General features: G+C 48.4%; 1 protein-coding gene across 10 annotated transcripts in view; it reads left to right on the top strand.

The window, feature by feature from the left end:
* The window catches only part of BCL6 (BCL6 transcription repressor), a 73,765-nt gene that overhangs the window by 41,967 nt on the left and 15,803 nt on the right, over positions 1-15,995 (top strand). For 3 of the 10 annotated variants that reach the window (XM_083504126.1, XM_083504122.1, XM_083504123.1), the window contains exons 1-2: positions 12,995-13,857; positions 15,572-15,656. The exons of 4 other annotated variants lie outside the window; for them this stretch is intronic. The gene's annotated coding sequence lies outside the window, so the exon portion shown is untranslated. Of the gene's footprint in view, positions 1-12,994; positions 13,858-14,968; positions 15,657-15,995 lie in introns of those variants that run through there. 3 more of the 10 variants (XM_083504124.1, XM_083504120.1, XM_083504121.1) reach the window with 1 other exon arrangement.

Below are 15,995 nucleotides of genomic sequence, written 5' to 3'. Positions count from 1 at the left end.
GCGGTGCCAGGGCTCCGTTGCGCGCTGCGCCTCTTTCATTTCCATCCATCCCATTGCCACCTTTTTTGTTGCCTGGAAATCGGGGGCTTTCTTGAGCAAGGAGGGGGAGGTGGCTGGAGGGGGGGGGAAGGCTCTGGTCCCGTTCGGCGCCGGTGCTTTTGCAAAGGGGGGTCTGTTTCTCGCGTTGTATGTTTGTGTCCCCCCTCTCTTTCCTTCTCCCTGGCGCGGCAGGTGGAAGGCAGGCGGGCGGGAGGGCGCGCAGGGCTCCCCCTGCTCTCCAATCGCCCAGAGCCACCAGGAGGGGGGGAAAGCCATGCTTGGCTCTGAAGCCTTGTCAGTCTCCCCGGCGGGGTTTGCTGCCTGCCCGCCTCTCTCTCCTGAGCGTGTCAATTTCTGCTTGCAGGGAGCAGAGAGGGTGGCTGTTTTGACGCTTGTCAGTTTCATTTTGGAAAGGCGAGGAGGCGCGGGGCGTTTTGCCGAGGATCGTGGCTGTTGTGTCGGGATCGCGTGTTTCCTGGGCTGTTTTTTTGGAAGGGCTGCCCGTGGAAGGAAGCTGGCGGGGCGGGAGGGAGAGCGCGAGAGAGCTCTGGGGGAAGCTGGTGGTTGTGTTGATCGGGCGATCCGAGGCGGGCACCTCTTTTCCTCGAGTCCTCCCCATGCACAGAGCCGGCGGCCGCCTTTGCTCGTGTTTGTCCCATCGTGACCGGGTCTTAATATTTTTTGGCCATGGAGGCATTTTTCAAATTTCCCCCACCCTCTTATTTTTATTTTCCTTTCCAATCACTTTGCAAAACTGGGTCCCCCGAAACGTGTTTTGTTTTTTCCTTCTCCCCCCTCTGTTCTCTTTCCTTTCGGGCGCTCGATAACGCCAGCTCGCCTCGCTCGCCTGGCGCCGATCCACCGACCAGGGCCTCGCGAGCGCGCGGGCGAAGCGCACAAGGGCAGCCGGGGAAGGGAAAGAAGCGGAGGAGGAGGAGGGGACGGTTGTTTGTTTGTTCCACCGGGCGACCCAAATATAAATAAACAAGCACAAGTAAACATGCAGCCGGCTGGCGCTCCGAAACCACCAAAGCGTGTATATATAGGATTGCGCGCCGGGGGGAAGGGGTTTCCCCAATGGGGCTTACTCCCGAGGAAACATGCAGAGGATAGAAAACACGCATCCCCAAAATTCCCTTTTTGTCGTTTCTCGGGGGCAGACAAAAAGACTGACTTATTTCCGGGCAACTCGCCCTCCAAAGAGATCGGCCGGGTCCCGACGCTTTGGGCACCTGCCGCGGCGCGTCTCCCGGGATCGGGGCCGGAGAGGGAAGGGGGCGCCTCTCTGGCCTCGCGCTCTGTGTGTATTTCTGCGGCGGCCGGGGCTGCGTGCCTGCCACTCGCCTCCCAATGGCCGGGCCGGCCTCCTCCTCTCTCCTTCCTCCTCCTCCTCCTCCTTCTCGGCCGGCTGTCATCCGGCGCGGCCCGGGTAGCCGCCGCCGGAGCGCCGCGCGCGAAGCCGGAGAGCGCCGGGGCTCTTCCAAAGGCGGGCGCGCGCGCGCGGAGGAGCGCGGGAGGCGGAGGTCCCTGGCCCGGCGCGCAAGATACGCGCACGAGCCCGACGTAGGACGGTGCTTCCCTGCCGTAACAGCCCCAGAAAAAAAGGGGAAAAAACCTGTCTGGTTCCGCCGGCAGTCTCTGCCGCAAACCCAGAGAGGCAGGCAGTTCCTAACATCTCTACCCCCGCATCGCAATTTCACATGTGCATGTACAGTGTATATATATAAATAATATATATGTATTAAAATGGAGCTGCAGGAAAAAATATTAGCCACGATGCGTTTCGTTTCTCTCTTTAAAAATATGGGGAGCGATGAATATATGGGGGACTCATGTCTTTGAAAAATATTAGGAAAGGCGAAATGCTTCATCTTGGATACTTTGGCGATGCCGGGGGACTTTATCACGCAGCAGAATTCTCCAGGGTGGGTTATATTTGGGTAGGGCGGGGTGAAGAGAAAAAGTTAGGGGGCAGACCCTCTTGTTTATTTATATCTGCGCCCCTGCCTCCGCGGGGCGCCGGGTTGTTGTGTTTTTTCCTGAGCGAAAAATAGGCAGGTCCCGGCCCCGAGGAGACTCCATCTGCGTTCGATATCGGCTAGCGCGCGTCGGGTCCTGCTGGCGCGCGAATGTTGCCAGGCTCCCCGGCGTGTGTGTGCGTGGGGACGGTGGCGGGGGGGAGAGAAAGACAGCCAGCTGAGCCTGGGAACAGAAGCTGTGCCATGAAAACAGAGTCTGCCTGGTGGAGGTGGCTGTTGGATTAATATTAATCCCTGTTTTCTCTTCTTCTCTCCCCCCCCCCCCCGCCTGATAGCAAATGTGGCGACTTTATTTTCAAGAAACAATTAAAAAATGAGCCTCTCTGAAGGATGTAGGAAAGTCTGGTTTCCGAAACACGAGCCCAGTTTTTAGAAGAAGAAAAAAACCCCAGTGCATTTGAAAGATATATGTAATATACTGTAATAGATATGGGGAACACTAGAATTTAATCTGTTATTGCTGGACGTTAGGATTGGTGATGGGGAGATCAGGCAAGCCTGGAGTGCGGTTTTAAATTTTTTGGGGGGTGGGGGGTCTTTTTGCTCTCTTATTCTGGAATCACCTACCCCGGAATAACAGACCCCTTCCCCAGTTCCATTCTAGCCAAATTTTGCCACTCCGCTCCCCTAGACATTAAGCCTTGAAATAGGTGTGGGGAGATGGGAGACCCCATCTTTCTCTACCCCTTGACTATGGAAGTGGGGCAGTTACCGCGCAGTTAAGCCTCGCTGGTTGCTCTAGGCTTCCCCTATCTCTCCAGAATGGCCCAGACGGTCCCTTTAAAAAACAAACCAACCCAGACGCTTGCAGAAGCGTTCCTGGAAGGGAACACAGGAATTAATAGCGGGGAAGGAGACGCATTTATTAACACTTACCCGTCTGTAAACTGATCTCCTTAATGCCTGCAGAGAAAGAGGCAAAATTTAGGATCTGGGTTTGGACAAGGTTGGGGGTGGGGAGCCCTCTCCAAAGCCCTCAAGACCAGGGCAACTAACTGCCCCCTCTGCTGAGCCAAAGACCCACGAGTCAGGGGTGCCTGTTTGTTTTGGTACCCCCCCTCCCCAAATTAAAATGCTTTGGAGGGCGAGAGCGGGGCCGTGGAGGAGGCGGCGAAGTCTTGTTTGTTTGCTTAAGGAACGGCCAAGGCGAAAGGAGATCGAGCGCTGCCAACTCCGAGAGTTCAATCCTCGCTCTCTCCCCCTCCGGCACTTTTTGTTAAATTCCTTAGAATAAAGGGGTCTATATTTACGGGTGGGGGGAGCTGGAGGGGGGGAAGGGGGGAATCATGTTCTCTTGGAGACAAAGTTATCCAGGTGTAAGGGAAAGTTGTTAGAAATCCAACCTCTTTATTAAAATAATAATAATAATAATAATCGAGGATTTCCCCGTCCTTCGCATGACAGAGTGTGTTTAGGTGTGTCTTCTCCTCCGGAGTGGGGTGGGGGGTGGGAAAACTTTGTTGTGAGTTGGAATGGGGGGAGAGACTTCTGATTTAAATCGGTATGTTTGTGTGTGGGGCAAGATTGACCTCTGGTGGTTAAGTGTGGAATAGCGGAGCAGGATCGCTTTCCCCTCCCCCCTCCAACCTGCCCCCTATTTGGCAAATCTGTGGGGTGTGCGTACCATATTGCAAAATAACCATGGTTGTGGGTGCTGTGAAATGTAGAGAACGCTGTTGGGGTTTGCCCTTGTGCTGTGGGTGAGGCGCTGCCTCTTATATAAAACACCATTTGCCCAACTTTCACAACGCTTTGCAAAAGGCCTAGGGTTTGTTTGCGGAGTTTTCTTTCGTCTCTCTCCACCAGCAAACCCGCCCTGCGACCCTCAGATGAAGGGCTGTATCGAAATTTAATAAATTGAGTTTAAAATAACCCCAGGCCCATTTTGCAGATGGGGAAACTGAGGCTTCAAAACCAACAGCAGAGCAGGGAGTCTGAATATGGGCGTCTGTATGTCAGGTACTAGAGACACAGAAGGGGAGCGTGTTGCTTTTGTGCTCAGATCCTGTTGTGGGTTTCCCCAGAAACGCATCTGGCTGGCCACTGTGAGAACAGGATTCTGGATTCTATGGGTCATAGGCCTGATCCAGACAGGCTCTCCTTAATGTTCTTACGGGTGATTCTGCCCCACATTTAAACTGTGCATATGAGCAATAGAAAGGAGTTTTTCAGGGTCTAAAATAGGAATGGGGAACCTGTGGCCATCTAGACGGCCGCCGGCTCTCCTCATGGTCATTGGCCATCCTCAGGCTGACTGACAGGCAGGTTTTTGGAGTCTAGCATCATCTGAAAAATTGCAGGTTCCTCACTCCTGGGTCTTAAAATCAAACCAGGAAGCTCCAGGGTTTGACACTCTAGAGTTTGGCAGTGGGAGAAACCTCCTTACCACCTAGTACAAGGCTTGTGTTTTTCCACTTCCATCAAATTAAAATACAAAGAGAGGCTTGATCGGAGGTTTGTTTGTTTTTTTTAAAAAAATTGTTTTAATTATTGTTTGCGACGCCGCAGGGAGAGCTTTAAAGGAGGAATACAAAGTACAGTCTGCCTTCAACTCTTAGGGGGGGGGGGTGTCCAAGCTTGCTTCAGAGTAATTTGAGGCAATCTATTTGAAAAGAGAGAGAAACTGCATCAATAACTGACATTTATCCAGCTGAATGGATGGGTAACTACTCTCAAGTAGAAGGTCTTCTCATATAGGTAGGGGGGAAAGTGCAGATCTTCACCAGGGAAAGGGTCCATCAACTCTCGGGATTACCTTTGGTTCCAAATCGGATACCAATAACAAACTTCGTTGGTCTCTAAGGTGCTACTGGAAGGGATTTTTTTATTTTGTTTCATCTCAGGGAATTTTGTCAGACAACCTATAAAAGGAAAAACATCTTTATCGCCTGAGTGTTGGGTCTTCTGATGACTCTTGGCTGTGCAAAGATCACCTGGTTTGGTTAAAATCAGCCTTCATTATTCTGGTGCTCTTTCCAGATAGGCTTCTGGAAGAACGGTAGCTTTATTTGCACCGGTGGGTTCCCGGCTCAAAGCATGGCCCCTTAACCTAGGCGTAGCCCACCTGGTGCCTTCCAGGTACTGGACAACATCTCCCATCAGCCCCTGTGGGAGGTTGATGGGAGTTGTAGTCCAATCTATGGAGGGTGCAAGGTCGGCAAAGGAACAAGCTTGTCGTGTCCTGCTCCGAGGGCAGGGCTCAAACTGATGGATGCAGATTGCAAGAAAGTGAGATTCCGACTAAACATTTTGAGAGTAGGAACTGTTTGAGAGTGGAAAGATAGCTGGTGGTTTCTCCATCGTTGGAGGGAGCTTGGATGGCCACCTGTCAGGAATAAAATCAAGCTTTGTGTTGGATGGCTAAGTTTCGTGAGAATCGTTTGATGAATGAATCAAGAGCGCAGAAAATAAATCAGTAATCATAACTTGCAAGAGGTTTTAATATTATTATTATTATTATTAATAATAATAATAAATGTTTTTATGCCCGCAATGAGTAAGAGAACAGTTTAGAAGTGGTGGAGGGGGACTTGCAAACAGAGAGTTTTTATATAACCTGCCACTGGGAGAGCGAGAGCGAGAGTGAAAACAGGATTCCGTGGCCGTAACCACTTCCCCAAAGCCATTTCTTTCTTCAGGGATCCCGCGTGGCGGTAGACTAGATTACCTTGGAGGGTAATCCAATTTGACAATTCTGTGATACCAGAAGTCAAGTGATTTGGGGGCAGCAGCAAGAGGCCTACTCGTTGGAGTAGGTCTCCCCATATATGTCAACACCCACTGTTTTGCTTGCACAACTTCTCATTTCAGTGGGGTTTGCGCAACACAGTGGATGGAGCCTCAAGTTTCAGCTTCCCAAACTAAAGGATGCCAAGAGCTGTAGCTTAATTTTAAGAAAACTTTTTGAGTTCTGGTGTGAAGAGGTGAGTGGGGGTGATAATTGGTGGAGGCTGTGGGGTCAGTTTTGAAACTTGAATTTGGAGACCAGGTACTGGTAACTGGAAAGCCAGCAGGGCACATCAGAGTTGACTTTTTTAAAAACAAGCCAAAATACCAGTCAATCAGGAAAAAACCTGATCCTAGGATTTCAGCGATTTCAGTTTCAGGAAACGCGTGCTTAGCTCTCCCATTGAAATAAATGGACTTTCTGTGTGCTTGATGGGCTGGATTAATGGGTTTTTGTGTTGCTCATGTTACACTGAAGTCTTTGTGTCCAGAGGAACCCTTGGAAAATTGAACAATGCTTTCCACCTCCCTCCAAATATATACTCGTAAGTACTGAGCCAATTCAGAACTGGGCCCGTCAAGGTTGGCTCTGCGTTGTCCTTGGCCAAGCCAGCACGCTCCAGGTGTTTTATCTGAAACATCTGGAGGGCACCGGCTTGGCAAAGGCTAGCTCTGCACTGGAAGAAATCCCATTAGCAACGTCTGAGCTGGTTGGAGTGAAATGCAACACTGGTTTTTGCACGGTGGTCCGCGTGCGAGAAGCTTGTTTACTCTTCCTCCTTCATCTCCCACGAACTTTCACTTTGTTTTTTGGGTCAGTATCACTTGTGGTTACTGGGGAGGCAAGGGAGCAGGGGGGGGGGTGAAGAAAGAGAGGGCTTTGGGGAAGTGGTTACGGCCACCGAGTCCTGTTTTCACTCTCGCTCTCGCTCTCCCAGTTGCAGGTTATATAAAAACTCTCTGTTTGCAAGTCCCCTTCCACCACTTCTAATCTGTTCTCTTACTCATTGTGGGCATAAAACATTTATTATTATTATTACTACTACTACTATTATTGTTATTATTATTAAAACCTCTTGCATGTTATGGTTACTGATTTATTTTCTGCGCTCTTGATTCATTCATCAAATGATTCTCACGAAACTTAGCCACCCAACACAAAGCTTGATTTAATTTACCCATTTCAGTAAATTTATACACTGCTTGATTGCAAAGAAAACCACAAAGCGGTTTTCGTTAAAAGACAAAGCAATAAAATGACCGCAGTGCAAAATTAACAACAGTGAAAATTTTAAGTTAGACAACTTCCGATTTGCTCGGGGGTCTTTATAACTTTGTGTGATAGCCCCAATGTGGATCCAAGGTCCCCACCCCATCAAAATATTCCCGGTGGCAATGCTACTACCATTTTCCCTTTCTGGGGGAGGGACAGGTGAAATATCAGGAGGGTCTGCTATGCGTCTGTAAGTCAAGTGCCCCAAATAAAGCAGAGGCGTTAAGAAATTATCCCCTTCTGAATATGTCTGCGGTTGACTTCCAGACCTTAGTAAATTTGTTACCAGATCCACTGTAATTGAGGGGAAATCTAATCAATTTCATTGGGTCTCCTCTAAGCATAACTTAAGTCTGGATCCAACCCTTTGTTGAGCCCCCAGGGATGGGGAATGTGGCACCCTTTAGGTGACGATTGCCAAACTTCTGTTGTCTACGCTCCTGTAACCTCTAGGTTAGATTATGGCAACGTGTTATATTTGGAGCTGCTTCTGAAGATGGTCTGGCAGTCATTTACAACTCTAGTGCCCCCTTGCCTCTTAGCCTCCCCCCAGATCCCTGCCCCCCAGTGTCCATTGATTATAGAATAAAATGAGAGCCAACGTTGTGTAGTGGTTAAGAGCGGTGGACTTGTAGTCTGGTGAACTGGGTTCGATTCCCTGCTCCTCCACATGCAGCTGCTGGGGGACCTTGGGCCAGTCACGCTTCTCTGAAGTCTCTCAGCCCCACTCACCTCACAGAGTGTTTGTTGTGGGGGAGGAAGGGAAAGGAGAATGTCAGCCGCTTTGAGACTCCTTAGGGTATTGATAAAGCGGGATATCGAATCCAAACTCCTCCTCCTCCTCCTCCTCCGCCTCCTCCTCTTCTTATTCTATAATTAACTAGCCTGCCTGATCTGTAAGGAAGTCCCCATGGACTCTAACCCTTAGTTCATCCTCTTTTGCTGCATCTCTGCTGAGGTTTCCCTTCTGCGGCTGGCAACTGCGACGTAGTGATCATACTTTCCCCAGGACCAGCCAGCTGGCACCCCTGCGTAAGCGAGCCAGGATTTGAACCCAGCTCCATAGCTGATCCTGTTTGTCAGAGCATTTGAGTCTGAGCTTCCATCCCTGGTTGAAATCCAACCGGGAGGATCACTGATCCCTGCAAACTGGCAGAGGAGGAGGGTGTTTGTGAAATCACGGAATCCAACAGTTATTACCTCCAGAAACTTCTTTCTGAAGTTTAGTTTCAATCTCCTTTCCTGTCATTGGAATTCTTTGGTTTGGATCCTGCTTATAAGATGGCTCTCATTTCCCCTCTCCTCCTCTCGGATAAACAAACCCAACTCCCTCAACTGTTCCTCATCAGGCTTGGTTTCCAGACCTGTTATCAGATCTTTTATATGTGTGTGTATAGGAGACTAATTTTCTTGCATATGGGAATTGGTCTTTGGGAAAGCAGCAACAACTCAAACATTTCGCGCACGAGAAGAGAGTGTGTCTGTGCGTGAGTCAGGCAGCCTGTGTGATAAGGGGGGACGGACGGACATGGGGTGCCCTGAGCAGGAAGAAAGGAGGGAGTGTTGGCAAGTTCTGGGCATGTCGGGGTGAGCAGTGGGTACATATTCTCATGACCACTGCTCCTTGTTCATTTTTCTAATCTATGGGTTGTTATGAAGAAGATTCCAGCGAAACAGTCAGATTATCCAGGATCACTGTCCTATGTTGTTATTCACTTACTATTTCGGCACCATGAACTCCTAAAAAAAGTTTTACCGCTTAGCCCACAGGATAGCATCTATTACTTTGTTTCAACCATAGACTTATTATACTTCTATGGACTTTCAAAGATTGACAGACGTGTGTTCGTTTGGTTACAAATATATTAGAGAATTTACAAGTGTACACGCTTTGCTTTTGTTGTACTAAATCATGTATATTATGCAATAAGAATTGCAGGGCTACCTAGTATACTGGTCTTCGTGTTGCTTGTATTGTTTGTTCTGTGAAGTTTGCAACACAGGGGTTTGTTGTTCTGCAGAGGTGAGCACCTTGGCCCATGAGAATGGGCTTGAGTCAGAAATCCTTGCAGGGAGATCTGCTGCTAGATTCAAGTATACCTTACGTCGCCTGCACCTTTGTGGGAAGAAGCACCATAGCTCAGTAGCAGAGCATGCACTTTGCAAACAGAAAGTCCCAGATTCGAATCCTCAGCATCTCTGGGTAGGTCTGGGAAAATTCTCTGCCTGAAACCACGGAGAGCCGCTGCAAGTCAGGGCCGACATACTGAGCTCAATGGGCCAGTGGGTTCCTATGTTCCTGTGCTCAGATCGCTTTAACTGACAATTCTGGAAATTCAACCTGGGATCTTCTTGCACGCAACCTTCTCGTAATGGTTATGCATGGCCAGCATGCATTTGTAACTGGCTGTATTAGTGTTTCTGCTCATGGTCAGCTGGTTTGTGGGTCTGCTGAGTTGAAAAGCAGAGCGTGGATTTAGTAAAACGTGCTCCACCGCTGAGCAGGGTTGTGATGTTTTTAGAACGAAGCTCCTCCTTCACCCAGTGCAGTTAAACTGTGGAACTCACTGCCACAGGAGGCAGTGATTGCCGTCAGAGACGGCGCCCTTTTAACACTAAGCCTAGAACTTGTAGACATCTAATGAAGCTGAATGTTGGAAGATTCTGGATGGCTGGATGAAATGACTTATTCATTAAGCACATAGTTAACCTATGGAACTCCCTCCCACAAGAGTGGCTTTAAAAGAGGACTGGACAAATTCATGGAGGGTGGCTACTAGCCACAATGGCCATGCTCTGCCCTCCACAGTTGGAGGCAGAAAATGAACGGCAGCTGCTGGAATCCACAAGAGGGGTGTTGTGTTTGAATCCTTCAGGCATCTGGCTGGCTACTGCGAGAACAAGATGGTAGATGAGCTGGCCTAATCCAGCACCCTCTCCTCACGTTCCTAACGCTTTGAAGAGTGGAGGAAGGAGGACATCGTACAAAGTTGCAGGCCTCCTTACCTGAGTCATCGCAGAAAAGGGCTTCCCACCTCCCTAGTCTTCTCCTTTCAGCAATTCTGAGTGGAGACCGCGTGCGTGCGTGTGTGTCTAGCTTTTTGTTTTCCTGGTTACAGGCTAACAAACCTGCCCCCTTTCTCTGCCATTGTGTTTCCTAGAAGCATTTGTGTCTGCTCTGACAGGAAACTGGATCAGGCAGGAGCTTGGAACAAAATGCTCAGTGTGGTAACCTCTTAGGCGCACAATACAGGAGGGGAGGAAGCTGGCAGAATCAAAGTCTCTTTGATCTGCACTGACTAAGGAGTTTCGATGCTCACAGCCATGGTTGGCCTCCATTCTCGTCGCCCCCACCTCCATTTTCCTCTCGCTGCTGCTGCCTAATCTCAGGTCACTTGTCTTAGACAGCAGACAGGGACGGCTGACTTGGGAAGTGAGAGAAAGATGGCCTCTCAAGTCCTTCCACCAGGAGGGGGGAACCCAGCAAGCAATCTTTGCTCATTGCGAGAAAAGCTGCGGCGAGGATCAGTGACTTCCAAATTCCCCCTCTTCCGAGAACTCTTTCTGCATCAATCTGCTTGCTGCAGAACTCCAGTTGCCTTGCATAGAGTTCATGAGCACCAGGAACAGTGCCAGTGTCCGAAATTCGCCAGGCGCGTTTTGCTACCGGTGCAGGTCCCATTTGCAACCGCATGGAGATTTCTGGGCACCAGGTTTAAAAACCTCTGCCTTACTCTGTAGTCAATACCATTTCTGTTTCCACTGTGCATGTTTCTTCTTCTTGCATACTGGGACAAGCAAATTGTAAGAGCAAGCGCAATATCAAAGAATCGTGGAATTGTAGCATTGGAATAATAATATAATAATAATAATTTATTATTTATACCCCGTCCATCTGGCTGGGTTTCCCCAACCACTCTGGATGGCTTCCAATCAAGTGTTAAAAACAATACAGCATTAAAGATTGAAAACTTCCCTAAACAGGGTTGCCCTCAGATGTCTTTTAAAGAGAAGATAGCTACTTATTTCCTTCACATCTGAAGGGAGGGTGTTCCACAGGGCAGGCGCCACCACCGAGAAGGCCCTCTGCCTGGTTCCCTGTAACCTCACTTCTTGCAGGGAGGGAACGGCCAGAAGGCCCTCGGCGCTGGACCTCAGTGTCCGGGCAGAATTATGGGGGTGGAGACGCTCCTTCAGGTATACAGGACCGAGGCCATTTAGGGCCTTAAAGATCAGCACCAACACTTTGAATTGTGCTCGGAAATGTACTGGAAGCCAATGCAGATCTCTCAGGACCGGTGTTATGTGGTCCCGGCGGCCACTCCCAGTCACCAGTCTAGGGGATCCCAAAGGTCATTTAGTCCAACCCCTGGGCAAACTGACATTCTGTCTTGGCAACTGCAATCTAGATTCAAGATGCCATTCGGCGCTTAGCTTATATACCTGAGTTTCTAACGTTGGAACAGCCATAGCTCAGTGACGGAGCAGCAGGCAGAAGGTCTCCTTCCATCCCTAGGATATCTGCCTTGAAACCCTGGAGAGAAGCAGCTGCCAGTCAGTGTGGGAAATGCTGAGCTAGCCAGACCAGCACTATGGCTCTGTCTAAAGCAGTTTCCTATCTTCCTGCATTTGCCAGAGCTTTAGGAGTTCCGCATCGCCTTGGGCGAGCCGAGAGCAGAGACAGGAGAGCACCTGCTACTCCTATGACCACCTTATGCAGAGGGCCTATAAGTTGTCCTTCTGGGAGGCTTGTTTGCCATTGCAGATCTGCTTCCGGGGGGTGGGGTGAGCCTCACAACTGTGGCTGGGTTCCTTCCGAGGGATACCTGGGTCCCTTCAGATTTGCTTTGGCATTTGCATTTCGCTTTCCCAGCCACAAATGTTGTGCAAAAAGGGAGCTCAGAATGATCGCAGTAGCATTAAGGAACAACACATTGCAGTCGCCGTAATATCAAGCCGAACAGCATATAGACAAAGGAAACGGCGACAGCAAATCCATCAAAACAATTAACACAATTCAAAAATGTTATATTCAAAGCTTCCAGGCATTGGTGGTGCTGAAGCATAAGAAATATACTTTAAAAATAAAAACCACCTTTTTTGGCAAAGGGCGTGCCTTGCAACTGAAATGAAACAGTACGGAATGCCGTCAAAAATTCCTTCCCTACAAGGCCTTGAACCCAGTGACCCTTTGGGTCCCTTCCAATTCTATGAAAAAGAACCCAAATGCAGCAGAGGTGATGCTGCCTTCAGAAAGGGGGAGAATGAAGCGTGTTTGGGGATGATGGAATTGCTTTCCAGATACTGTCCAAAGGCAGAGTTGGAAGAGACACCAGGTGTCATCTAGTCTGACCCCCTGCAATGCAGGAACCACAGCCAAAGAATCCATGACAGATGGCCATGCAAGCTCTGCTTGAAAACTGCTTTAAATTCCGTTCCAATGTCTCAGAAAGCTCTTCCCAATCTTTAGTTGGAATCTCTGGACTTGTAACTTGAATGCATTGGTTTGGCTCCTGCTCTACCTTCCATATCTATGGGACCATATTTACGGGACTGCCTCTCCTGGTCTGCCCCACAGAGGACCATGAATAACCATAGTTTAGAGGTCCTGGACCCTAAAGAAGTCAGATTATCCTCTACCAGGGCCTTTTCAGTGATGGCTCCGACCTGGTAGAATGCTCTGTCCCAGGAGACCAGGGCCCTGCAGGATTTAACCTCCTTCCGTTGGGCCTGTAAGACAGAGCTATTCCTCCTGGCCTTTAATTTGAATTCAGCCTGATCTTTTATTTCCTTCCCTTCCTTCCCCCTCCCCTTTTATGAAGATCACCCGCTCTGAGACCCCACAGCTAATTCTCCCCTGGTATCCTCGCTGGCCCAAGTAGGACCAATTAGCCAGCTAGCCCTCTAATGCTTATTTCCCCTAAACTGATTTTTGAATTTTATTGTTATTCATGTTTTTATACTGTATTTTATGCTGCTTTTATAATTACGTGTTTTAAATTTGTTGTTAGCCGCCCTGAGCCCGGTTTTTGAACCGGGAAGGGCGGGGTATAAATAAAAAATTATTATTATTATGTGGCAGCCCTTCAGATATTTGAAGGCGGCTATCTTTTCTCCTCTCAGTCTCAACTCCCTCGTCCCCAACTCCCTCAACCGTTCCTCATCAGGCTTGGTTTCCAGACCCTTGATCATCTTGGTCACCCTACATTCCAGCTTGTCAAAATCCTTCTTAAATTGTGGACTCAGTCCTACGATTTCCCTATAGGAGTCTAGATTTCTCTTGTTCATGGTGAGAAATTGCATGAGCGTTGTTTTTTTTATCCTCTTTCCCCGAAGCATTGGGAGATCCTGATGTCTTATCTTTTCTTGGGCCAGCTTCTGTTGGTGTAAGGATTTGCAGCTTAGGGAAGGCCGGGACATTGTGTGGAGCAGGAAGGCAGGCGATTGGATGATTGGATCCGGTAGCTTTCCATTCTGTGTGTAGCCATTCTGGTGTGCCAGCTGTATAAGTGGGTAGCTGGTAAATGATTGCAAGGCTGGCTTGTGATCTAAATTCCTTCAATAAAAGGAACTGCAAGATGGGACTTGGGTCTATTTCTCATGCAAGGCTGCCCTCTTGCGGAGAGAAAGGTGGTTGCAATTTTAGTGTGAATCTTTCTGACGAGGGCAAATGCGATGATGATTAATTTTAGCGTAGCGGTTTTTGTTTTAAAGAGGAGAATGGCAGCCGAGTTGGAGATGCCCGGAAAGGGCTCTCTCTGCATCTGAAAGTGAGATCTGGTATGGAGAGTTAATGGTCAACGTAATTTCTCTTCTTCCTTTTGGTATAGGAAACAGGCTGGTCAGAAATAGCAAAACATAGTTCCAATCCCTAACTAGTGAATCACAGCTTCTCTTGATGGCTTTTAACAAGAAGCTCTGACAAACATCCGAATGGGTATATAACTGGGAGTTTGTGACCTGCCCCAGCCTTTGGTGCAGCTGATTTAAGCAAGGGGGGAAAGGCGAAAGATCTGCAAATCAGAACAGAAGGCTTACTGAGGCCAGTAGCCTTTTGTCCCGCAGCTGCCAACCAGATGATGACGATAATTTAATTCATATATCGTTTCATGCCCAAATAGGCTTCTGAGTGGTTTGCAAAGTGTAGCCGCCAATTACACAAACATTATATCACCCGTAATTAAAACGCACTATAAAACAATCTCAGTAAAACAACCCAACTATTAAAAGTGGAAACTCTGGTCGAGAGATCAAGAAAACCCAAGACGCCTCTGGGTTGTCCACAAACAGGTGGTGATGAGGGCATATCGTTGGGCGACTGGAGCAAAGTTTTGCACATTTTAGCAAAGCAGGAGTAGGCTATGAGCAGGAAAGGGGGGTGGTTCCCTTTAGAAGCTGAAAGAGAAATGAGGAGTTTGGAAAGGGTGCTAGCATAGAATCATAGAGTTGGAATAGACCACAAGGGCCATCGAGTCCAACCCCCTGCCAAGCAGAAAACACCATCAGAGCACTCCTGACATATGGTTGTCAAGCCTCTGCTTAAAGACCTCCAAAGTAGGAGACTCCACCACACTCCTTGGCAGCAAATTCCACTGTCGAACAGCTCTTACTGTCAGGAAGTTCTTCCTAATGTTTAGGTGGAATCTTCTTTCTTGTAGTTTGGATCCATTGCGCCGTGTCCGCTTCTCTGGAGCAGCAGAAAACAACCTTTCTCCCTCCTCTATGTGACATCCTTTTATATATTTGAACATGGCTATCATATCACCCCTTAACCTCCTCTTCTCCAGGCTAAACATGCCCAGCCCCCTTAGCCGTTCCTCATAAGGCATCGTTTCCAGGCCTTTGACCATTTTGGTTGCCCTCCTCTGGACACGTTCCTCTGGACACCGTTCATAAGGCGTGAGATCACTTCTGCCAACTTTGCAGGAGTTGCTAAACTTTGCAGGCCCCCAGCAAGATTTTATTGTTTAGTCTTCCGCAAACCATGTCCAAAATACCTTATCAGCTCCTATGCAATATTTTTTTGCAATTGTGGCGAATCTTTTTGCAACATGATTGATGTTTTCGCTAGACTAGACTCATTATTTGTTTTAAAAATTCCTAATAAAAACATTGATTTTAAAAAATATCAAAAGTTTTCCCGCTTGAGCGCAGGAATCTGGAGGCAGAGCAATTGGCCCTCTTGCTTTTGTTGCTGTCCATTTATTTATTTCATGGAATATATACAATGCTTGATGGGTTTAAAAATCATTTTAAAAAATCCTCAGAGCAGTTTACGGAAAAGCTAAAACGGGAAAATCAAGAAAAAATTACCACTATATCTCGAAAACAGTTACAAAAAGTTAAAATGCTGAAACAGGATAAAACTCGCATCAAGTTTCTAAGCATCAGGATAGGCTTGTCTAAACAATATCAATACACTGATATCAATAGGCAGGGAGTTCCAAAAGTATAGGCACTGTCACACTCAAACATTGAGTTCTTACACATGCAGAACAGATGTGATTTGGCACCTGGGCTGCCCGTTCTACTGATTGAAGAGATCAAGTGGGCACATCTGGGATGAAGCAATCTCACAGGTAAACTGCTCCCAAGAGTAACACCTTGGATTTGGTCTGGTAGCTAATGAGCCCAGATGTTAGGCGCTGGCACGCCTGTTCTAGCTGCCGGCAGCTCCCTGCGTCTTGTGTCATCACAACCGCCACAGCCGCAACGCGCCCCTGGCACTCCCTCTTCAAGCTTGATGGCTTGAGACGAGCTGTGTCAAGAGAGGCTCTCCCCTGAGCCTTCAAAATCTGAAGCGGTAATTATGCAAGATTCCAGGCGGCTTTGTGGAGGGGCTGCTCTCCCTTTCATGTCTCCAAAATGGAATCGTAATGGCACACATTTTTTTACGCTGGCAATTAGATGCTGCACTG

Source organism: Podarcis liolepis, assembly GCF_965112155.1.
Source record: "Podarcis liolepis genome assembly, chromosome: 5".
Taxonomy (NCBI): domain Eukaryota; kingdom Metazoa; phylum Chordata; class Lepidosauria; order Squamata; family Lacertidae; genus Podarcis; species Podarcis liolepis.
This window is presented reverse-complemented; position numbering and strand designations above follow the sequence as displayed.